Source organism: Plecotus auritus (genome assembly GCF_963455305.1).
Source record: "Plecotus auritus genome assembly, chromosome: 7".
Lineage (NCBI taxonomy): Eukaryota > Metazoa > Chordata > Mammalia > Chiroptera > Vespertilionidae > Plecotus > Plecotus auritus.
This window is the reverse complement of record NC_137774.1, coordinates 81,607,837-81,634,145: the sequence shown is the minus strand read 5'-3', so window position 1 is coordinate 81,634,145 and position 26,309 is coordinate 81,607,837. Positions and strand designations below refer to the sequence as shown.

At 40.5% G+C, this 26,309-nt stretch overlaps 1 protein-coding gene across 1 annotated transcript in view; it reads right to left on the bottom strand.

Annotated features, from left to right (window-relative positions):
• MRTFB (myocardin related transcription factor B) overlaps positions 1-25,398 on the bottom strand; it is a 307,130-nt gene extending 281,732 nt beyond the window's left edge. The window contains exons 1-2 of the mRNA XM_080680361.1: positions 25,220-25,398; positions 24,666-24,749 (exon numbers count right to left, since the gene is read on the bottom strand). The gene's annotated coding sequence lies outside the window, so the exon portion shown is untranslated. The remainder of the gene's footprint in view (positions 1-24,665; positions 24,750-25,219) is intronic.
• Positions 25,399-26,309: the final 911 nt, after the last annotated feature.

Genomic DNA, 26,309 nt, shown 5'->3' with positions numbered 1-26,309 from the left:
GTATGTTGGGCAAGATAGTGTCTGTTTCCCTCTTTCCTGAAGGCATGCTCCTGTGGGCCACAGATGGAGGGAGAGGAAAAGAGGCTTACCTTTAAATAAAGTTTGAAGTATTGACTAACATATTGGATGGGACTTTCTGATTTTAGGAATGAGACTTATTTATGACTTAGAAAGCATAGGACTTAAAAAAAATGAAAAAAGGAAGATTGTGGTGCTTACCTGAAGTTTCCATCAGTGCCAGGGCAAGGACCTACCCACGGAGATGGTCTTTAAAGAGACAACAGGAGGCAAAACTAAGGCTGCCTTGATCTCCCCTTATGAGTTCTCCTACCAGTGGTTCTCAACCTTTCTAATGCCGCGACCCTTTAATACAGTTCCTCATGTTGTGGTGACCCCCAACCATAAAATTATTTTCGTTGCTACTTCATAACTGTAATTTTGCTACTGTTATGAATCGTAATGTAAATATCTGTGTTTTCCGATGGTCTTAGGCTCTACAGCAGCGGTTCTCAACCTGTGTGTCGCGACCCACAGGTTGAGAACCGCTAGCAGGGTCGCCTAAGACCATCGGAAATCACAGATATTAACATTACCATTCATTTACAGTAGCAAAATTACAGTTATGAAGTAGCAACGAAAATAATTTTATGGTTGGGGGTCACCACAACATGAGGAACTGTATTAAAGGGTCGCGGCATTAGAAAGGTTGAGAACCACTGTCCTAGACAGAGGGCCGCCTTAGGGTCCCGGAGCTGGTAAAAGGGTAGAACCATGTTCTTAACCACAGCACGATGCTGTTTCTACCCTCAAGAAAATGACTGTCTCTTGTGTTACTCACTGGCCTATTCTTATTTGATTCTCTCATTCATCATCTTCTTTTGGATTCCCTTCCCTTTCCTCAACTAGTCATAAATGGCCCTGCACCAGTGTTGACAGAAGTAGGGCATGATGACAGGTGGGTAAGGGTATCCAAGGACCATTTCAATCAAGAATATGATTCAAAGACCAGCAAATCCCTGAGAACCAAATCTGGAGACTTTCCTATTGCCATCTACCTGAATGCTTTGATGATGACTATACTGGTATTGGTATCATTAACACAATGGCCTAGGCCAGTGGTCAGCAAACTCATTAGTCAACAGAGCCAAATATCAACAGTACAATGATTGAAATTTCTTTTGAGAGCCGAAAACCAACTTCTGTGCATGGGCCACGAAGTTTCAATCGCACTGTACGTGCGCTCCCGCACGTGGTATTTTGTGGAAGAGCCACACTCAAGGGGCCAAAGAGCCGCATGTGGCTTGCGAGCCGCAGTTTGCCGACCACTGGCCTATGATCACCGAGTTCCAAGCACCATGCTACGTGCTCTTCAGACACTTCCTGATTAAATCCTGGCAACCCTGTGAAATGGACTCTTCACGCAAGAGGGAACTGAGACTTGGAGGAGTACCTCACACAAGTTTCTAAAGCCAGTCAATAGAGCCAGGTCTCCAAACCAGGTCTGATCCTGGAGCCTGTGCTCCTGACCACTGACTACACGGCACCCAGCACTCGGCTGTGGACCAGACACCACGGGCACCTGCCGTGCAAGGCACCGAGCCTACTGAGGGTTACCTGCTGCAGCGTCTTATTCACGAACATGGAGCCTCCCCCCAGTGGTTTTGTTGCTTTCGAATTAAGTTTATGTTGTCAGATCCAATCACATAGGGCTCTCAGGTCTTGAGTTTTTGAGAGCAAAAACATGGTGCATACATGGCGGAGGGGGGTTGGGGAGTAGGTGCAGAGGGATACAATTTGTAGTCAAGAAGGAGGTGAGAGGACCAGGGGTCTTCTCTACCTTTTAGGAGATGGTTACATGGTGCCTAAGGCAGGCACCAATATCCAGTAGAACTTGGTGACTATGTTGAGGATTTCTCTAGATCTATGATCTACCCACTCTGGGTCAAGCAGAGTCCTTTTCCCCGACTCTCCCAATGGTGATGTCTCAAAAATCCATCTTTAATCAATAGTAACTGAGAATACAAGCTTGATTGCCTTGGTTCAGTTTATTAGCTATGCATCCTTCATCAAGGCACTCAGGCTCTGAGCTTTGGTTCCCTAATGTGTGGAATAGTGATGGTTGTACCTTCCCCTTAGTAGTTGTGAAAGGCATTAGTCTAGTCACAATATTTCAGTTGTACTTTTCATCCCCTTTGAAGTCACTATAACCATGACCATATGACTTGCTGGCCAGCAAAATAAGAGGGAAGGTGATTCCTTGCTACCAGGTAGAAACTTTCAGAGTTGGTGTGCAATTCACTTTTTAACTCCAAGGGTTTCCAGCAGCCTGAGTCCCTGAGTGTCTTTGATAGCACTGTCCTACCTGCCTGGTTCTAATCATTGCTGGACAGCTAGCATGAGTGAGAAATAAACTTTTTTGTTTGTTTGTTTTAAGCCAATAATGTTTAATGTTTGTTTCTTACCTCAGCATAACCTGGCCTATACTGGCTAATATAAAACTAAACACAAGATAAAACTCAGATATCTCTATACACTCAATGGTTATAATAAAAAAGACAGACAATAGCAAGTGTTAGCAAAGATGTGGAGAAATTAGAACCCTCATATATTGTTGGTAGGAATGTAAAATGTTGCAGCTACTTTGGAAAACAGTTTGACAGTTTCTTTAAAAGTTAAACAGAAGCTTATTATACAACTCAGAAATTCCACTCTTCAATCTCTATCCAAAAGAAATGAAGACGTATGTCCACACAAAGACTGGTAAGTGAAGTTCACAGTAGCATTGTTCATAATAGCTAACAAGCTGAAATGACGCAAATATCCATCAACTGGTCAACATATACACAAAATGTATATATCCATATAATGGAATACTATTCGGCAATAAAAAGGAATAAAATATTGATATATGCTACTATATAGACAAATCTCAAAAACATTACACTAAGTGAAAGAAGCAGATGCCAAAGACTTCATATTGCATGATTCAATTTCTATGACATGTGCAGAAAAGACAAATTTGTACAGACAGAAAGTTCATTGGTTGCCTGGAATTGAGAATGGGAATGTGGATTGATTGAAAACAGGCTTGAGGGAGTGTTGGGAAGTGATGGAATATCCTAAAACTGGATTATGATCATGGCTGTGCAACCCTATAAATTTTTTGAAAATCACTGAATTGTACATTCACAATATGTCAATCCTTTGGTATGTAAATTCTATCCCTATAAAGTTGTTAAAAAAAAAAAACTAAGCGCAATATCTGGCACACAGGGACAGCTAAGTAAACATTTATTTTTTCCATCACTTTAGCAGTGAAATGCTAGGACTGAGATTCTGCATGAACTGATTGGGACTGAAGATCTACATTCAGTGAAGAAGGGGCCCCCCATTCTTCTGTCCCTAAAATTTTGTATTTCCTCTGTGCTGACCTCCGCCTACAGAAGACCAGTGGATATTTATGCTGTCCTGCGCCACATTCCTTAGAGACCAGGTAGCAGGGTTGGATATCCTGGCCCCAGTCTACTCCTGTCCTCTGCTGAGGTTCCAGGCAGCCTTGAAACTGAGACTTTTCAAGACCTCATTTCAAGCAGACTTAGCCCACTCTGGCTGAAAAATGTGTTTCAGTCCCCACCATACGCCTATTCTCGCACCTGTACCAACAACGATTCCTATTTCCAGTCAACACCCGTCACAGGCTCCCTGTCATCTTTCTCTTAATGTTCTTTCATGAGTCCTTGCATAAGTTCCCCAGAGCCGGAAAGATTGGTAAGGAGGTGAAAGTATGGGTGGGGAAGGCTTTTGTGCCAGGGTGTGGGAAATATGCCCAGGTTGTGCAGCTGTCTGTCATGCAGCCATAGCATTCTCGGGCTGACTGATGCAACTCCAAACAACCAGCATGGAGCCCCAGCCTCCTCTCCCCCGCCCGAATTAGACAAAAGTGATTCAAAGAGACCATGAATCCTACAGAGAAGGATAAAGTTTGAAGGGTTACAGTCACAGTATCACTGCTGGAAAGATGGCTTCCAGTCCTTCACTAGTGTTTTAGTCCTTTCCAGCTGCTATAAGAGAATATCATAGACTGATGGGTACTTTATAAGCAACAGAAATGTATTGCTCACAGTTCTGAAGGCTGGAAGTCCAAGATAAAAAGGCAGGCATATTTGGTGTCTGGTGAGGACTCTGTTTCCTGGTTCATAGATATTCATCCTTTCACTTTGTCCTCGAATGGCAGAAGAGATGAGAGAGCTCTCTGTGGGTCTCTTTTATAAGGGCACTAATCCCATTCATGAGGGCTCCACCCTCATGACCTAATCACCTCCCAAAGGCCTCGCCTCCTAATACCATCACATTGGGGGTTAGGTTTCAACATACGAATTTTTTTTTGGTGGGGGTGGGTGACAAACATTTAGTTTCTAGCAACTAGAGACCACTTTCCCTCCCTAGTTAGTATTCAGGAGGAAGCAACAATAGACAAGAAGTGATGCATAAAGCAGCATTATCTGAACAACTGGTGTTTTGGATGCATAGCCAAGTCCCAACACAGACGGGTGCTTTTGATTTTTTCTATTTCTGGGCCCTCTCTCCTAGCTCTGATGTTCTCACAGTGCATCCATCTCTCTGGCTACTCACTGGAGAAAAGATATAGCTTAAAAGGTATTTATTTATTTTTATTTTCAAGAAAAACTATTTTAAATATAATAATGTCACATGCAATAAACATTAATATTTCAAGAAAAATGATTTTATTTTTAATTTTTTATTGTTTAAAGTATTACATATAGTAGTACATGTATCTCCTTTTCTTTTTCCATTGACCTTTACCCAGCCTCCCCTACCCCCTGTCACATACCCTCATCCCACCCCCTCCCCAGGTGTCTTGTGTCCATTGGTGTGCTTATATGCATGCATACAAGTCCTTCGGTTGATCTATTTCCCTCCCTCCCCAACACTCCCCAGCCTGCCCACTGTAATTTGACAGTCTGTTCAGTGCTTTACTGCCCCTGTATCTATCGTTTTGTTCATCAGGTTATAATGTTCTTTATTTTCCATGAGATCATGTGGTATTTTTCTTTCATTGCCCGGCTTATTTCACTTAACATAATGCTCTCCAGGTCCATCCATGCTGCTGCAAATGGTAAGAATTCCTTCTTTTTTATAGCATCGTAGTGTTCCATTGTGTAGATGTACCATAGTTTTCTAATCCACTCATCTGCTGATGGGCATTTAGGCTGTTTCCAAATCTTAGCTATGGTGAATTGTGCTGCTATGAACATAGAGGTGCATATATCCTTTCTGATTCGTGTTTCTAGTTTCTTGGGATATATTCCTAAAAGTGGGATTACTGGGTTAAATGGGAGTTCCATTTTTAGTTTTTTTGAGGAAACTCCATACTGTTCTCCACAGTGGCTGCACCAGTCTGCATTCCCACCAGCAGTGCACGAGGTTTCCTTTTTCTCCACATCCACGCCAGCACTTGTCATTTGTTGATTTGTTGATGATAGCCATTCTGACAGATGTGAGATGGTACCGCATTGTCGTTTTGATTTGCATCTCTCGGATAATTAGTGACTTTGAGCATGTTTTCATATGTCTCTTGGCCTTCCTTCTCTCTTCTTTTGAAAAGATTCTATTCAGGTCCGTTACCCATTTTTTTATTGGATCATTTATCTTCCTTTTATTAAGTTGCATAAGTTCTCTGTAGATGTTGGAGATTAAACCTTTATCAGCGAAAACATTTGCAAATATGTTCTCCCATACAGTGGGCTTTCTTGTTGTTTTGTTGATGGTTTCTTTTGCTGTACAAAAGCATTTTATTCTGATGTAGTCCCATTTGTTTATTTTCTCTTTAGCTTCCACTGCCCTAGGAGCAGTATCGGTGAAGAAATTGCTTCGGCATATGTCTGAGATTTCTCTGCCTGTGGATTCCTCTAATATTTTTATGGTTTCCTGTCGTATGTTTAACTCCTTTATCCATTTTGAGTTTATTTTTGTGTATGGTGTAAGTTGGTGGTCTAGTTTCATTTTTTTGCATGTATCTGTCCAATTTCCCCAACACCATTTATTGAAGAGACTGTCTTGACTCTATTGTGTGTTCATGCCTCCTTTGTCAAATATTAATTGAGCATAGTGGTTTGGGTCGATATCTGGGTTCTCTATCCTATTCCATTGGTCTGTATGTCTGTTCTTCTGCCAGTACCAGGCTGTTTTGAGAAGAGTGGCCTTGTAATACTGCTTGAAATCTGGTATTAAGATCCCACCTACTTTGTTCTTCTTTCTCAGGATTGCTGTAACTATTTGGGGTCTTTTTTTATTCCAGATGAATTTTTGGAGAGTTCTTTCTAGGTCTGTGAAATATGTCGTTGGTATTTTAATAGGGAGTGCATTAAATCTATAGATTGCTTTGGGTAGTATGGACATTTTAATGATGTTGAGTCTACCAATCCATGAACATGGTATGTTCTTCCACCTGTTTATGTCTTCCTCTATCTCTTTTTTCAGTGTCCTGTAGTTTTCCTGTATAGGTCTTTTACCTCCTTAGTTAAGTTTATTCCTAGGTATCTTAATTTTTTGGTGTGATGGTAAATGGGATTGCTTTTTTAGTCTCTCTTTCTGTAAGTTCACTATTGGTGTATAGAAATGCCACAGATTTCTTGGTGTTAATTTTGTATCCTGCTACATTGCTGAACTCATTTATTAAGTCTAATAGTTTTTTGATGGAGTCTTTCAGGATTTTTATGTACAATATCATGTCATCTGCAAATTAGGACAGCTTTACTTCTTCTTTTCCAATTTGGATGGCTTTTATTTCTTCTTCTTGTCTAATTGCAATGGCTAATACTTCCAGTACTATGTCGAACAGGAGTGGTGAAAGTGGGCATCCCTGTCTTGTTCCTGTTCTTAGGGGAAATGGTTTTAGTTTTTGCCCATTGAGTATGATGTTGGTTGTGGGTTTATCATATATGGCTTTTATTATGTTGAGCTATGATCCTTCTATTCCCACCTTGTTGAGAGTTTTTAACAAGAAAGGGTGTTGGATTTTGTCAAATGCTTTTTCTGCATAGATTGATATGACTATGTGGTTTTTATCTCTCAATTTGTTAATGTGATGTATCACATTTATTGATTTGCGGATATTGTATCATCCTTGCATCCCTGGGATAAATCCTACTTGGTCATGGTGTATGATCTTTCTGCTGTACTGCTGGATCCGATTTGCTAGAATTTTGTTGAGGATTTTGGCATCTATGTTCATGAGGGATATTGGCCTGTAATTCTCTTTCATTGTGTTGTCTTTATCTGGTTTTGGTATTAGGGTGATCCTGGCTTCATAGAATGAGCTTGGAAGTGTTCCTTCCTCTTGAAATTTTTGGAATAGTCTGAGGAGGATAGGTTTTAATTCTTCCTTGAATGTTTGGTAAAACTCCCCTGTGAAGCCGTCTGGCCGTGGGCTTTTGTTTGCTGGAAGCTTTTTGATGACTGCTTCAATTTCTTCCATAGTTATTGGCCTATTGAGATGTTTAGATTCTTCCTGATTGAGTTTTGGAAGGTTGTATTTTTCTAGGAATATGTCCATTTCCTCCAGGTTGTCCAGTTTTTTGGAATAGAGTTGTTCATAGTATTTTTTAACAATCCTTTGCATTTTGGTGGGGCCTGTTGTTATTTCTCCTCTTTCATTTCTGATTTTGTTTATTTGGGTCTTCTCTCTTTGCTTCTTGGTGAGCCTGGCTAGAGGTTCATCAATCTTGTTTATCCTTTCAAAGAACCAGCTCTTGGTTTTGTTGATCTTTTGTATTGTTTTTTTTTTTTTTTTGGTCTCTATGTCATTTATCTCCGCTCTGATCTTTATTATTTCCTTCCTTCTGCTTACACTGGGCTTTGCTTGTTGCTCTCTTTCTAACTCTTTGAGTTGTAGGGTTAGGTAATTTATTACCATTGTTTCTTGTTTTTTGCAGTATGCTTGTGGAGCTATGAACTTCCCTCTCAAGACTGCTTTCGTTGTGTCCCATAGATTTTGGATTGTTGTGTTTTCATTGTTGTTTGTTGCCACGATGTTTTTTATTTCTTCTTTGATCTCTCTGGTAACCCAGTCATTGTTTAATAGCATGCTATTTAATCCCCATGTGTTTGATTTTTTTGGATTGTTTTTATTGTAGTTGATTTTCAGTTTTATGCCACTGTGATCTGAGAAGATGCTTGATATAATTTCTATCTTCTTGAATTTGAAGAGGCTTTGCCTATGACCCAACATATGGTCTATCTTTGAAAATGACCTATGTGCACTTGAGAAGAATGTATATTCTGTGGCTTTGAGGTGAAATGTTCTGAAGATGTCAATTAATTCCATCTGGTCTAGTGAGTCATTTAGGATTGATGTTTCTTTGCTGATTTTTTGTTTAGAGCAGGGGTGGGCAAACTTTTTGACTCAAGGGCCACAATGGGTTCTTAAACTGGACCGGAGGGCCGGAACAAAAGCATGGATGGAGTGTTTGTGTGAACTAATATAAATTCAAAGTAAAGGAGCGGAGGGGAGAGCAAGAGAACCGGATAGAACAGCCGGATCCGGCCCGCGGGCCGTAGTTTGCCCAAGGCTGGTTTAGAGGATTTGTCCAATGGTGATAGTGGGGTATTAAAGTCTCCTACTATGATTGTATTGCTGTCAATGTCCCCCTTGATATCCTCCAGGAGTTTTTTATGTATTTGGGTGCTCCTGTATTGGGTGCGTATATGTTTACCAGAGTTATTTCTTCTTATTGGATTGCTCCCTTTAGTATTATGAAGTGGCCTTCCTTATCTCTTTTTATGTCCTTTACTTTGAGATCTAATTTGTCAGATATAAGTATTGCTACCCCAGCTTTTTTTTTTTTCATTTCCATTCATCTGAAAAACCTTTTTCCATCCCTTCACCCTCAGTCTGTGTGCGTCTTTTTTTCTGAGTTGGGTTTCTTGTAGACAGCAGATATATGGGTGATGTTTTCTTATCCAATCCGTTACCCTATGTCTTTTGATTGGGGCATTTAATCCATTTACATTTAAAGTTATTATTGATAGATACTGATTTGTCGCCATTTTTATTCTTTACCCCGTGTTCCTTCTTCGCTTCCTATTTCTTTTTTTTACAGCAGACCCTTTAGCATTTCTTGCATTGCTGGTTTGGTGGTAATAAACTCGCTTAGTCCTTTTTTGTCTGTGAAGCTCCTGATTTCACCTTCAATTTTGATTGATAGCCTTGCTGGGTACAGTATTCTTGGATTCCGATCCTTCATTTGCATGACTTTGTATATTTCATTCCATTCCCTTCTGGCCTGATGTGTTTCTGTTGAGAAATCAGTCGCTAGTCTAATGGGGGATCCTTTATAGGTAACTTTCTGTCTCTCTCTGGCCGCTTTTAAGATTCTTATTTTGTTGTTGGTGTTTGCCAATTTAATTATAATGTGCCTTGGCATCGGTCTTTCGGAGTTCATTTTGCTTGGGACTCTGTAAGCTTCTTGGATTTGTGTAGGTTTTTTCTTCCTTATATCAGGGAAGTTTTCTGTTAGTATTTCTTCAAACAGGTTTTCTATTCCTTGCTCAGTTTCCTCTCCTTCTGGCACCCCTATTATGCAGATGTTGTTTTGTTTCGTGTTGTCTCAAAGTTCCCTTAGGCTCTCCTCCTGTTTTTAATTTTTTTTTCTAGAAGCTGCTCTAGTTGGGTATTTTTTCCTACCTTGTCTTCTAGCTCACTGATGCAGTCCTCTGCTTCTTCTAGTCTACTCTTGATGCTTTCTATTGAGTTCTTTACAGCCGCGATGTCATTTTTCATTTCTTCTTGGTTCTTCTTCATTTCCTCTTGGTTCTTACACATACTGTCGAATTTGTCTTCCATTCTTTTCAGCCACCTTATGACCATTTCTCTGAATTCTTTCTCTGACAAGTTGCTTGCTTCCATTTTGTTTACTTCCTTTTCTGGTGATGCCTGCTTTTCTTTCATATGCGGGCTGTTTCTTTGTCTCCCATGATCTCTCTTCTCCAGGTGTCTGGTTATGTAGTTCTCTCTCTCCTTTCCGTGAGGGTGTGTAGAGCTCCTCTGAATCCATGTGCTTGCACCACTTGGGATTGGTGTTCTCGGGTTTGCAGCTATTCGGTGGGTGCCCTAGTTGTAGATTCCCCAGGCTTTTCAGGTTTCCGATAATATCCACTTTTCCCTTCAAGATGGCACGGTCTCCACATCTGAGCCGGTCGCTCTGGGAGGGAACCTAGCAGCAATGGGGGCTGCCTGGTCCCCCACAGTCTCCTGGAATATAGCTGTCCCTCAACTCACCAACAAACACGCCCTGTGCTACCACACACTCTACCTTTGTTTTCTCACTCACACACTATCTTGCAGTCTGCCTTCCCATCAGCAGCCATCTTCCTCCTCTATCTGAAAAATGATTTTAAATATAATATTACATGCAATAAAAATTGATATTTCAAGAAAAACATTTTAAATATAATAATATTATCCAAACTGTACTAACATGGTATAATATCACAAAAGTAGGAAATATTAAAGATCTGAAAATAACAGGATTACTTCTATTATATTCTAAAATACTTTTTTCCTCTGGCTCTATTTTGGTTCGTCAGTTTATGTTGTTCACTATATTCCACAAATGAGTGCTATCATGTGATATTTATCTTTCTCGCTTAAAGGTTTTGCTATTAAATAAAAATGAAAAGAAATCAATTAACTAAAAAACTGAGATTAAAAAAGAATAAATCTAAGGATGGCAGAACAAACAAATGAAAGATAAAAGCAAACATAAGCAAATTGGAAAACAGAAAAACAATACAATTCATGATAAATCAAAGAGCTAGCTCTTTTAAAAGACACATAAAAGAGACAAACCTCTGGCAAGGTTACACTAGGAAAAAAAAAAAAAAAGCCCAGATAAATAGCACTAGAATATAAAAGGGACCTGAAACAAAAACATGGAAGAAGATTAAAGTTAAGAGCATACTGTGTTTAAATTTATGCTAATAAAATATTAACCAAAAGAAGACAATATAATTCACTGGAGAAGAGGTAGAAAAAATCCAACTGCAGGGGAGATCCAAGGTGGCAGTGGGCTAGGTGGATGTTACACTCACCTCCTCCAAGGACCAAACTGGAATTACTAGTACAACTAAAATAGAGAATAATCAATCTGAATAAGCAACTGAAGACCAGGTGAATACAAGTTTTATAACGAAGGATTTACAGAAGAAGCTACACTGAGACTGGTAGGAAGGGCAGGGCCATGAAAAGGGCTGGCCCTGTTCCCATGGTCAGTTGCTGAGATTCCAGAGGGAAAACCCAGATGCAACGATTCCCCGTGAGAAGTATGGGGTTTTCAGCCCCATAACAGACTCCCCAGCCCAGAGCACCAGAGCTGGGTTCTCTATATACAGTATCATGTCATCTGCAAATAATTAGTTTTACTTCCTCCTTTCCAATCAAGATGCCTTTTGTTTTTTCTTGTCTGATTGCTGTGGCTGGGACTTTCAGTACTATCTATAATAATAAAAGCGTAATATGCTAATTAGACCGGACGTCTTTCTGGACAACCTTCTGGACGAAACCAGGGCTGCAAGAGAAGCCCGGGTCCCGGGTGCCAGAGGGAAGCTGGTGCCGGCAGCTGGGGGAAGGAAGGCCTAGCCTACTCCTGCATGAATTTCATACATTGGGCCTCTAGTGTTGAATAAGAGTGGTGAAAGTGTACATCCCTGTCTTGTTCTTGTTCTTAAAGGAAATGCTTTTAGGTTTTGCCCATTGAATATGATGTTGGCTGTGGGTTTGTCATATATACCCTTTATTATGTTGAGGTATGTTCCTTCTATTCCCACTTTGCTGAGAGTTTTAATCATAAATGGGTACTGGATTTTATCAAATGCTTTTTCTACATCTATTGATATGATCCTGTGACTTTTTATCCTTCATTTTGTTTATATGGTGTATCACATTAATTGATTTATATAGATTGTACCAACCTTACATCTCTGGAATAAAGCACACTTAATCATAGTGTATGACCTTTTTAATGTATTGCTAGATCCAATTTGCTAATATTTAATGAATGAGTTCAGTAAAGTAGCAGGATACAAAATAAATATCCAGATATTAGTTTCATTTTATACACCAGTAATGAACTATCAGAAAGGGAAACTAAGAAAGCAATCCCATTTACAATTGCTTCAAAAAGGATAAAATACCTAGTAATAAATTTAACCAAATATTTTAAAAGACCTGTATTTGAAAAATTATAAGACGTTGAAGAAAGAAATTGAAGAGGATACAAATAAGTAGAAGCATATATAATTTTCATGCATAGGAAGAATTAACATCATTAAAATGTCCCTACTGGCCTGGCTGGTGTTGCTCAGTGGTTAGAGTGTTGGACCACCCATCAAAGGGTTGTGGGTTTGATTCCTGGCCAAGGGTACATACCAAGTTGCAGGTTTGTTCCCTGGCCCTGGTTGGGGTGCATGTGGGAGGCAACCAGTTGATGTGTTTCTCTCACATCAATGTTTTTTTTTTCTCTCTCTATCCCCTCTCCCTCCCTTCCACTCTCTCTAAAAGTCAATGAAAAAAATATCCATGGGTGAGGATTAACAACAACAACTGTCCATACAAATGTCCATACTACCAAAAGCAATCTATAGATTCAACACAATTCCTATTAAGATACCAATGACATATTTTACAGAACTAGAAAAAATATTCCAAAAAATTATATGGAACCACTAAGACCCCAAATTGTCACAGCAATCTTGAGAAAGAAGAGCAAAGTTGGAGGAGTCATGCTACTTGATAGCAAACTATACTACAAGGCCATAGTAATCAAAACAGCATGGTGCTGGCATAAAAGCAGACATATAGATCAATGGAACAGAATAGAGAGCCTAGAAATAAACCCACACTTTTATGGTTAATTAATATTTGACAAAGAAGGCAACAATGTGCAATGTGGTAAAGATAGACTATTCAGTACATGATGTTGGGAAAATTGGACAGATACGTGCAAAAAGATGGAACTAGACCACCTTTTTATACCATACACAAGAATAAACTCAAAATGGATTAAATGTGACTTGAAACCATAAAAATCCTAGAAGAAAATATAAGCAGTAAAATCTTAAACACTTCTTGTAGCAATATTTTTTTAAAATATATTTTATTGATTTTTTACAGAGAGGAAATGGAGAGAGGGATAGAGAGTTAGAAACATCGATGAGAGAGAAACATCAATCAGCTGCCTCCCGCACACCCCCCACTGGGGATGTGCCCGCAACCAAGGTACATGCCCTTGACCGGAATCGAACCCGGGACCCTTCAGTCCACAGGCCGACGCTCTATCCACTGAGCCAAACCGGTTTCAGCATTGTAGCAATATGTTTTTCTGATATATCTCTTCGGGCAAGGGAAACAAAGAAAAAATAAACAAATGGGACTAAATAAAACTAAAAAGTCTTTGCACAGCAAAGGGGACCATTAATAAAATGAATAGACAACTCACTGAATGGGTGAACATATTTGCTAATGATACACCTGATAAGGGTTAAAGAAATTACAAAACTTAACACCAAAAAACAAACAACAAAACAAACAAACAAACAATCCAATTAAAAAATGGGCAAAGGATCTAAATAGACATTTCCCATAAGGGGACATATAGATGGCCAATAGGCATATGAAAAGATGCTCAATGACACTAATCATCAGAGAAATGCACATTAAAACAACAATAAGATATCATTTCACATCTGTCAGAATGTCTACGATCAATAAATCAACAAGGAATAAGTGTTGGCGAGGATGTGAAGGAAAGGGGACCTTCATGCACTATTAGGAATGCAGATTGATGCAGCCACTGTAGAAAACAGTATGGAGTTTCCTCCAAAAAATTTAAAATGGAATTGCCTTATGACTCAGTGATTCCACTTCTGGTAATTTATTGGAAGAAACCAGAAACACTGCTCTAGCCGGTTTTATTCAGTGGTTAGAATGTTGGCCTGTGGACTGAAGGGTTGCAGGCTTGATCCCAGCTCCAGTCGGGATGCGTGCAGGAGGCAACCAGTCCATGTGTCTCTCTCTGTGCCTCCCCACCTGCCACCCTGCCACCTCGTCGCTTCCATTCTCTCTAAAAAGTCAATGGAAAAAAATATCATCAGGCAAAGATTAACAAAACAAGAAACACTGATTCGAAAGAATATGTGCACTCCTTTGTTCATTGCAGTGTGATCTACAATAGCCAAGATTTGGAAGCAGCCCAGGTGTCCATCAGTAGATGAATGTATAAAAAAAAAGCAGTGGAGCCCTGGCTGGTTTGGTTCCGCGGATGGAGCGTTGGCCTGCGGACTGAAGGGTCCCGGGTTCAGTTCCAGTCAGGAGCACATGCCTGGGTTGCAGGCTCAATCCCCAATGTCAGCCGATCAATGAGTCTCTCTCAACATTGATGTTTCTATCTCTCTCTCCCTCTCCCTTCCTCTCTGAAATCAATAAATAATATATTTTAAAGAAGCAGTGGTATATTTACACAATGGAATACTACTTAGCCATAAAAAAGAAGGAAATCTTACCTTTTGTGACAGCATGGATGGATTTAGAGAGTATTATGCTAAGTGAAATAAGTTGGTCAGAAAAAGATAAATACCATACAATTTCACTTATATGTGGAATCTAACAAAAAAACAAACAAACAAACATAGAAACAGGCTCATAGATACACAAAACAGACTGACAGCTGTTAGAGGGGATGGGGTCTGGGGGGCTGGGTGAAAAAAGTGAAGGGATTAAGCAAAATAACCCCCGAATCCCCATAGACATAGACAACAGTATGGTGATTACCAGAGGGAAAGGGAGGTGGGGAGCGATAGAAGAGGGTAAAGGGGGCTTAAATGGTGATGGAAGGAGACTTGACTTTGGGTGGTGAACACATAATACAATATACAGATTATGTAGCATGGAATTGTATAGCTGAAACCTATATAACTTTATTAACCAATGTCATCTCAATAAATTCAATAAAATATTTTTTTAAAAAATGAAAAAATCCAACTGGCCCAAAAGTCATTGGATAAACTGATCAAGAACTCTCTGCTACTTTGATGAAACATAAGGGCTCAGATGACTGGGGTGGAAGGTGGGGGTGAATTCTATAAAACTTTATGAGAAGAAATAATGCCTATATCATTTAGTTGCTTCCAGAGTATAAAAGAAGTTTCAAAGTGCTGCAATTAATTTTACAAAGTTAACCTAACCCTGGTAACATATACCGAGAAGACAGAAACACCAAGGGGGAAAACAAGAGCAATATAGACCAGATTTATTTATGGAGAATGTACTGGGTGGAGGTGTCCCTTTAAAATCCACATCCACCGGGAACCTCAGAATGTGATCTTATTTGGAAACAGGGTCTTTGCAGGTGAAATTGTTAAGATGAGGTCATAATGGATTAGGGTGGGCCCTGAATCAATGACTGGTGTCTTCCTAAGAAGAGGAGGAGAGGACACACAGAGATACACTGTGACGATGTGCAGCAGTCCATGTGACGATGACAGCAGAGGTTGGGGCAGTGAAGCTACAAGTCAAGGAATGCCAAGAATTTCTGAGAGCCACCAGAAGCTCAAGAGACAAGGGAGGATTCTTCCCCAGAGCTTTTGGAGGAAGCACAACTTTGCTAACACCTTGCTTTTGGACTTTTGGCTTCTAAACTGTGGAGAACTATGAGAGAATAAGTTGTGGTACTTTGTTATGACAGCCCTGGGAGACTTGGCCATAGACTTGCGATATAAGTGAAGTGAACTGTGTTTAATATTTGTTGTACTTGTAGCTTGAGGAATAGACCTTTGTAACCACTTGAGGAGCCAAGTTTGAGTTGAGAATTCTCCCAGGCTCCTTGGCATCCTAAGATACTATTGGATGGCATAGGACAGCTGAATACCCTTTCCTTATAGCCCCCCGCTGAGCCCTATATCAGAATGGACTTTGTGGAAATGGTGTGGACACTCTAGCACACATGTCCAGGCTTTGTGCACCCTCCACACAATCACACCTCTTTGCTGGCTCCTCAGGCCTAGGAATGCAGACGCCTGTGGTGTGGCCCTCCCTTGGGAGAACAGGCCTAGGGAAAAAGCCCGCACAGGCCCTGGGTGCGGGTTAGGTAGAGAATTCTGGGGTCCTGGGCATTCAGAACAAGGTCTAGAAGGCAGGGGACACTGGACTCAGACACCCAGGATCCCAGAGTCCCCAACCCAAATGGGCCTGTGCCCACTTGCAGGGCTTTCTCCTTGGCCCTGTGGTCTCACCTGTTGGGGAAGAGTGTGGATAAATGAGGGCCAGAGCAGGGCCCTCTAATGTAAGGGCAGGAGCTTCCCTTTTCTGCGTCTAAGGGTGGTGCAGCTTAGCAGTTTGTCACATTGCAAAAAAAGTTCCAACTCTATAGCACACCGAAGACAAGTGGGGACTCTGTTAATAGTGTTGGGATATCAGAGAAGGATCCACATACAAGCCACAGCAGACATTATTAGACATCTTGGTCCTATCCCCCAAGTTCTTTTCCCCAAGTCCCTCAAGAGGCCACAAAAATATTTCTTTCCTGTGAACAATATGGCTTTAACCTTTCTCCCCCAGCAAAACAAAAGCCATGTCTGGCTGGCTGCTATGAAATCTTATTACGTCTTCCTTCCCTCTAAGCAGCATGTCATACTATTTACTCAAGTAAATGATGTAACATGACTAAGTACAGCTCAGAAATTACAGGTGCAAGGATGGTTTGATATTAGAAAATTTATGGATTCATAGCATTCATAGGTCAAAGAAGAAAACCATACCAGCCAATAGAATTCAATTTCCTTGCTTCCTACAACAACCTTATTAAATTGGAGACAGAGGCTTAACATGAAAAATAATAAATCAAGAGTTTAGAAAATAGCTCTAGCTGGTTTGGCTCAGTGGATAGAGCGTCGGCCTGCGGACTGAAGGGTCCCAGGTTCGATTCCAGTCAAAGGCATGTACCTTGGTTGCAGGCACATCCCCAGTAGGGGATGTGCAGGAGGCAGCTGATCAATGTTTCTCTCTCATCGATGTTTCTAACTCTCTATCCCTCTCCCTTCCTCTCTGTAAAAAATCAATAAAATATATTTTTTAAAAAAAGAGTTTACAAAATAGCTAATTGGTCAGGTAATGAAAGCATTTCTACTTAAACCAGGATAAGGCAAAAATGTCTGGTATTCCAACACAGTACATTATTAAATTCTGTAAGCTCTAGTTAAAGTGGGGCACATTGTGAGGTTGATAGTCTATATTTGACTTGCCTGATGTTTTAAAACTTTTAGTTCATTTCCAACATTTAAAACAAGAACTTTGGTATATCTCTTTAAAAAAAATCTGACCATCTGTCAACACCAGGCCTATTTTCCAAATGGCAGAACTTGGCTGGAGCTGAGTAAGAACTTCCCCCTTTAGACAAGATCTGTGCTCTCCCATTTGCTGAAGACCTCCCCTGGCACAATTCACTCATTTATGTTATTGCCTGGGCCCCATGGGCATCTGAATTCCTGAACACATGCAGTAAGACAAACAATAGAAAAAGAAGTATAATTATTGAAGGGGAACAAAACTAGCATTACTAGTTTTGAATGAATTGATGCCCTACCTGTACTATTCAAAAGAATCAACTGAAATACCACTGAAATGAAAAAGAATTCTCTAAGATAGTCAGTTATAAAATCCATAAAAATTAATATAGCAAAATGACTAGGGGTTGGGAAGGAAAGAGAGTTTAGTCATGATTTGCAATAACAAATAACTTTGAACTGAATTAGCAAGAAATGTGCAGCATTTACGACTCAAACTACAAAATACGGAAGAACATGAACAATGACTTCAACACAAGTTAAACAAACCATTTTCCTAATATTGTAAGGATATCCATTATTACCAAAATAACATACATGCAATGCAATTCCAATAAAAGTCTAAACATAACCTTTTTTAGGGGAAATTCGACCAAAAGAGTCTTATCATCTGGAAGACTACCTAAGGATAGCAAGTTAGCCAATAAAAATTTCAAAGAACGTAATAATAAGGAAGCATCTGTCCAACAAATTATATGATAATCAAACATATAAGATACAATTGTAGGAACAATCAACATAATAGGAACAAAATTGAAAGCATGGAATTGTATACAAGTGTAAGCATAAATACAGTGTAAGACAAAGGTACTAATTCAAATCAGCAGGTAAAGAGAATATTTTCAGCAAATAGTGTAAGGTTAACCATTTTGAAAACAGTTAGCTACATACCCCACATCACAAACAGACCTAAGTTTTCAATGGCACAGAAATTTAAATGTAAAAAAAAAAATGAAATGAGTACCAGAAGAACATTTAGGTGAGTTTTATATATTCTCAAATAAAAAATGAATTTTTAAAATACTGAACAATTTGACAACATATAAAATTTTAAAAATCTGGAAGGCAAAAGCATAGAAAAAAAGACAAATTTTAAAAAACATATGACACTTGTGAAACCCCTCAAAGATATAATTCTCACAAATAAATAAAAGAAATATTTGCTAGATGAAAGGGGAAATGATACCAAAGGCAATTCACACACACACAACGAGAGAGACAGAGAGAGAGATAAAGAAATATATACTAAAAGAATGGTCAAGAAACATGTGAAAAAAATTTAACCTCAATAGTAATTGATGAAATACAAATTAAAATAAATGGAATCTGAACTTAGCGTACTGATGATGAATGATAAAAGGCACAACAATATTATTCTTAGTGAGAGTGTGGAAAAATAGGCTTTTTTATACCCTGCTAATCAATTTATAAATTGATAAAACCTCCTTGAAGAACAATGCAGCCATATATGTATATATATATATTTTAAAACATGTTTTTAATCCACGATTAGGAATTCCCACTTATCAGAATTTATCCTGAGAACATTATCATGGATGTGCACAAAGGTTTAGTGTGAAAAAATCTCATGTCATCACTGCTTCTAAAAGGAAACAATTGGAAATGTAAGGGTCCACAGCAGAGAAATGGTTTAGTAATACCCAGGGCTGACAGGAAGTGTGAGAGCACTAGCCATCATCAGTTTTGATTGTGGCTGTGATGCACATTTTATAAGTATTTAGATTTCACCGGCATGAGAAAGTACTCTGTATCACTCAAATAATGATGTGGAAGAACATTTGTCACATTAAAAAAAAACTATACAATGTCAGGCAAAAACTTACAAAATGGCATATATAGAAAGATTCCATTTTAAATTATATATGTAAGTAACGAAAGAAAAGATGCCAGAAATATATCTCTGGCTAGTAAAATTAGATACAGTTATTTTTGCCTACTCTTATTTTCTAACAATCACAGAAGAGTCTAAGTATACTTTCTTTTTAAGTTTTTAAAAATGTTTTTATTGATTTTTTTTTTGAGAGAGAGAAAGGAAGGGAAAGGGACAGAGAGATAGAAGCATCGATGAGAGAGAAAAACATCATCTATCGGCTGCCTCCTGCACACCCCCGACTGGGGATCAAGCCCCAAACCTTGGAATGTGTCCTGTCCAGGAGACAAACTAGTCACTTCTCGGTTCATGGGTCAATGCTCAACCACTAAGCCACACCAGCTGGTCCTAAGTATAATTTATTTAATAAAAGTTCACTGTTTTTTAAGGTAATGGTCAACACTGGTAGAGGCTACTCCTATGTCAAGGACGGCAATATCTGGAAAGTGACCATGGCTAGGGTTAGGGTGCTGGTGACCAGGTGAAGGGTTAGAGACTTTTTAAAAATATATATTTTATTGATTTTTTTTACAGAAAGGAAGGGAGAGGGATAGAGAGTTAGAAACATCGACGAGAGAAAAACATTGATCAGCTGCCTCCTGCACACCTCCCACTGGGGAATGTGCCCATAACCAAGGTACATGCCCTTGACCGGAATCGAACCTGGGACCCTCAGTCTGCAGGCCGACACTCTATCCACTGAGCCAAACTGGTCAGGGCAGGGTTAGAGACTTTTAAGAGAACAAGATACGTGTGTATCAGAAGACTTCCATATGAATAAGTACTATAGAAAACACCTGAGTGATAGGAGGATGGTTTTCTTTTCTTTTCTACACTCTTTTCCATAGCCCAAATTTGACAAGATTATGTTTGTTTATGGCCAAAGGAAAAAATACCGTTGACCCTGAACAACACAGGTTTGAACTGTACGGGTCCACTTGCACGCAGGTTTCTTTCAATAAATACTGTAAATATATTTTATCTTCCTTACGATTTTCTTAACATTTTATTTTCTCTAGCTAACTTTATTGTAAGAATACAGTATGCAATACATATAACTTGGAAAATATGTGTGAGTTGATTGTTTATGTTAGCAGTAAGGCTTCTGGTCAACAGTAGGCCACTAGTCGTTAAGTTTTTCGGGGAGTTAGAAGTTATAGATGGATTTCTGACTGCATGGGGGGGTGGTCAGCACTCCTAATTCCCGCACTGTTCAAAGGTCAACTGTACACAACTAATTAATACTGCGAAAGCCTACCATGGCTATAAATGTCACCAGGGCCTGGCACTGCCACTCACCACATCTCAACCACTGTGCCCTGCAGGTTGCTGGGCACCAATGCCTGGAATTCAGTTGCTTCCTTTTCCCACTGGTACTTTCACAGTTTCTTAGCCTTTTCATTTTCAGTTAAAATACAGATAAATACCTTGTAGATATGATGGTAGGAAAAGATTTATGAAATAATTTTTAAAAAAGATTTCTTAAATAAAAAGCGTTCACTATAAAAGATTGGTGCATTTTACTATATTAAGAACTTTTATTCATAAGAGATACCTCAAAGTGGGTAACAAAGGATCAGTGTTGAGAATATGTTAAGTACTCCTTTAATAAGAAGGTCACAAACAATTGGAGGAAAATGGACCAAAAACCTGAACAGACACTTCTCAGAAGAAGAGCGATCTGTTTGGCCAAACACATAAACGAGATGCTCAGCATTATAGGTCAAAATGCAAATCAGGACCATAAGGAGGTACTAGTTTATGCACAATCAATCAACAAAAATGAAAAAGTCTGACGTTAGCAAGTGTCGGAGAGGATGTGGATCCATCGGTTCTCATACACATCATTGATGGAGTGCAGATTGGTGCAACCACTTCAGACAATAGCTTGGCATGGCCCCCTAAAGTTGAACATACACATATGCTATTCCACTGAACAATTCCACGTGTAGGTATGTACTCACAAGAAATGTTTGCACGTGTATAACACTAGGTACAAGGATGTTCATAAAAGTACTGTTTACATGACCAGAAGGAGCTGGTGATCTCTACCCGACTACCCTCTTTCCCCACAAGGACCCTTGCTGACCTTTCTTTCTCCATGCAAATCGCTCTTGGGATTTGAGGCTATGGGGCCAGCAGGAACTCACACAGAAGCCTAGTGGAGAAATTGTGCCCCTGCCCAAGTGATTAAAAAAGCGTTTTTTCTAGCGTACGATCCTGCAATCCCTCTCTGGGTATGCACCCAAAGGAAGAGATATCAGCACCTCATCTGCGTTCCCATGTTCGTTGCAGCATTATTCACAGTAGTCAAGATGAGAAAACATCCTAAGTGTCCATCCAGGGATGAGCGGATAAAGAAATCGTGGTGTATATACACAATGGAATATTATTTGGCCTTAGAAAAGAAAGAGACCCTGACATTTGCAACAACATGGCTGGGCCTTCAGGGCATTCTACTGAGTGAAATGAGCTAGACACAGAAAGAAAAGAGCTGCATGACCTCATTCGTATGTGGGATATAAAGAAGTGGAGTCCATAGAAGCAGAGACTAAACGGTGGTTGTCAGGGGCAGGGAGGCGGGTGACATGGGGAGATGCTGATCAAAGGCACAAAGTGGCAGCTCTGACTGATGAATAAAGCTGGAGACCTCAACTACAGCACACACACACAAAAAGCACCGTATATTATCAGGAACCTGTGAACAATCCAAATGACCAAAATAAAATGTTATAGGATAAAATATAGAGGAGGCAAAACAAATGCGTGACAGACACATGCGACAGTAGGATGAATCGTAACATTATTAGTCCCATCAATAAACATTCATGACATCTTTTCTATAAAGTTAAGAACAAGACGCCCACACTTTTCGGAATACATATAAGAAACAAAGAGACTAGACAAAAAAGAAAGCAAGGAAATATTGAACATAAACCAGGAGGAAGATCCACTTTGGCTTGGGAGAAGCAGGGAGGTAGGGTGGGGGTGAATGTATATGGTTATATGTGAGTCATAATCTTATTGGCAAGGTCCCAGTCCTTTGTGTGTGTGTGTGTGTGTGTGTGTGTGTGTGTGTGTGTGTATGTGTGTGTGGGGGGGTGTTTGGTAGCTTCATGAGTACTTTCTGGATTATTAAATATAACAAGCTAAATAGATAAAAGCAGGTCATGCATGGGTCAACAGTGAGGGTGTTTCATGAACTGAGGATTAGAGTTACTCCAGTTCTGTGCATTAGTGGTCCAATGAGAGAAACTCACGTTAAACAAAAGTTAGGATAGGGCACAGGAAACGAGACTGTTCATGAGAGGAAACTTGGGAAGCGACGACAGATTGAAGAGTCCGTTTGAAGGGATAGATCCAAGGTTTGGAGCGCCAACTAAAAGCCACATATAAAGTTTAGGAGATACAAAGGTATCTCCTAAACCGCTCCAAGGAAGAAGTTACACAGACCTACCTGGAGAATGTCTTTTCGTTTACAAACATTTTCATCCATTTCAAACGTACCCTCCAACACCACTCAGCGAAACCAGGGGGGAGCCCAAAGATCTTCAACAACTGAGGGCATGGGCTCCGCGGCTTTTCCAGATAACTAAGCTCTCTCGTCTGCAAAGACTGGTCTCACGCTATCTTATTCCTACAAGGCATTAAATGTGAAATAAGGCCTTGCTTGGCGGCTTGCCACGAAGGATCCTTTTACAACTTCTGTAACCTATGCTCATAGCACCCAGAACTCTGTAATGCATATCACAGTGCTTTGAGGGGTTGGTCATTTCCAGGCAATGAGTGCGTGTTTTGTAAATATACGTAATCTTCACTGTAATTCCATGATTATACAAATAGGAAAGCTGGCTCTGCTTTTCAGACTCTCTAGGACAGGGGTGGGCAAACTTTTTGACTCGAAGGCCACAATGGGTTCTTAAACTGGACCGGAGGGCCGGAACAAAAGCATGGATGGAGTGTTTGTGTGAACTAATATAAATTCAAAGTAAAAGAGCGGAGGGGAGAGCAAGAAAACCCTCCGCTCTTTCGGCTCTACGGGCCGGATAGAACAGCCGAACGGGCCGGATCTGGCCCGTGGGACGTAGTTTGCCCACGGCTGCTCTAGGACCTGGAAAAAACAACCATCTGTAACTTCTACCTCTGGGCTGTGTCCTACTGTTGTGGCACACAGTAGGCACTTCATGAATGCTTGTTGAGTAAACTGGCATTGTTTTCCAGATAATAATTTTGAAGACCCTGGATTGCAAGAGAAAACACCTGTCGAGTGAACATGCACATTTCTACAGATCATATTTTATACAGCAAAATGTGACCTAAAAAGATGTCTTTCTGGGGCTCTGTGAAAAGAATAGTTGAAATTTGGGACTGTCTCTGAAATTAAGGACACAGCTATTCCATGTGAGATCAGTCATTGGGGCAAAGACACACCTTCAAAGTATATACAGAATCCAGGGAGTCAGAAAATAACACACATACACCCCTCCACCCAGTTTTAGCAACAGCGACCAACAGATTACAAAATTAATAAAACCAAAACCCTCCTGCGTGAATGACCATCTTGTTAAGATGACAAATTCTCTAAATCACTTTGATGTGTATGTGGAATCTGTTAATCAAAGGACAGCAACAGGAACAGACAGACATATGGGAAAATGGAAGAATGAATTCAGACCTTTCCCATGAGGTTATCAGTCAGAAGTAGGCATTGGTGAGAGAATATAGCAAGAGGAAGATGAGTCACATTTCCGGCCCACTCAGGGCCTATTATCTGAAAGGAGAAAACTCGCACGTACTTTGCAGAAGATCATAGCCAAGTCCATGCATCATACTTTCCCAGCTGAGATCGTTTACATTAAAAAGAAAAAAAAAAAGCCACAACAATAAAACTCTGGGCTACCCCTCCCCTCATTGCTGCTCTTTCTACCACTAGCCCCACTTGCCAAGGACTTCACTCTTTTTTGCCATCCAGGCACATGTGTGTTCTTTTCCCCCTAAATGAACTTGCTCCCTGCTTTGCTTGTTTCCAAGTGTTAAGTCATTTCACGTGTGTGCGCGGAGTCTGCCCGCACAGCCCATCAGCCAGGCTCTTTCTTGAGTGCCGTCACGCTGTTGGCTTGACCTGACTTGTATTTGCTGAAATATGAAGGCACCAGAGGCGTAAACAGACTTCTCCTGGCTCCTGGCTTCCCGGGAGAGGGCTGGGGAGGAAGGGGGGGGGGAGGGGGCAACACAGTAAAGGTGCTTCTTTTGTCCTTGGCTCCTCAGCATCTCCCCCCACTCCAAATTTGTTGCCAATCTATGCTTTATAAGCCTTTCCCGACTGGCTCCATTCAGTAAAAATAAACTCACCTACCAACGCACACTTGGGGAGCTTGGGATCAGCATGTCAGTATCAGATGATATGACATCATGGGTTCTTCAGGCATGTCCCCTTTGTCTGTGTTTGCACCCAAAAACAAAGCAACAGAGGAGGAAGTGAGGAGGTGTGTAGAGCTTCATGATAAATCATAATAAACATAGGTTGGCCGGGGCTTTCCCCCCATGAAACTGTTAGTATAATTTACATACAATAAGTGACACATACTTAAAGGGTACACTCTGAGGATTATTGGCATCTGTGTAGGTTGGGAAACCGTCCCTGTGGAATTCCTAATATTTCTACCAACGCCAAACGAGTTACCTTGTGAGTATGGCCAGTTTTTTTCTTCAACTTGGAAGCCCTTTAGGTTGTAAGGGAAATTTGACCTCACCTAGAAACCCAGGGCTTACCATGGGGTCACTGATAGTATTTAAGATAGCAATAGTACCTATAGTACCCGCCCCCCCGCCCCCCCGCAAACCCCCTCTTCCGCAGGGAAAAAAATCTCTGCAACCAACAAAAGACTTGCGACTTGCAGTCTGACTCACCCTCAGTCCTGGGGCTCGTACTCGGGCTCTGATAAGAGGCAGTCAATCTGTCCTCTCTTTGTTTATAATGAGTCATGCTGGAAGTCAGGCAGCTACTTTTTTTTTCTCTCCCATGTCATGGTTAGGCAAGAATCAGAGGCAGATACTTCCCCATTCAAAGTGCAGTCATCCTTAGAGTCCGGGGACGCCAGCGGAGCTAGGTCAGGAGCAGTGGCTCAATGGAGACGCCTACCGGTGGAGATGAGCGGCGCCACGCCTTGGCGTTGAGACCTGCCTGTCTTTCTTCCCACACCTCAAGGACAGATGCAGATTTGCAAGAAGAATAGAAGAAGCAGCTGACATTTTGGTGCATCCTGTCCCCTCTTCCCCCCAATTATTAGTGACAGAATGGGGTGTGAGTCACAACTTTCAGGTTATGCCTACACTGGAGCAATTAAACAACTTAATTGCTTCAATGATGAACCTTCTGCAGCTGCAACCACCCCCGTGGTAGAGCTCTGGGCTGTGAGCCAACAGTACTCTGCAGTACGAATTGTGAAGGCCCAGGTTTAAAAAGCCACAGTTGCGATTCTTTCAGCCAATGCCTTCTTGGCACCAATGAGAAAGTCCTCCACACACACGCATCCTGATGGGAGCGTGGGGGATGTTTCCACCAGCATTAATGTCACGATCAAGTCAATATAAAGTAGATTCATCTGCTGTTTCAAGGTATTATGGCAAAGGGCTGTTTTGAGAACAAATCACCATAGCAACGCAGCCACCCCAGTTACAGTAAGCTCAGGACGACCAAAATAAAAATCCTTACCAAGTCTTAGGATTGGCTAGTGACTTTCAGTTTCCAGAAAACATTAGCCAGCACATATTTTGGTTTCATAAATTGCTGAAAGTGATGCTTTACATAATAATAAAACTATATGGCCAGGCTACAGAGGGGATCCAGGCCATGCCCTCTGCCAGCTCAAACACAAGCAGACCTCACTGCCAAACGGCAGCATTTTGTTGTGAGAACAGAGGCTTCAGAAGAAGGCTCCGTGTACTTGATGGTGACTTACCAGTTCCCATTCCAAGTTGGAGGCACATGGTACAATAG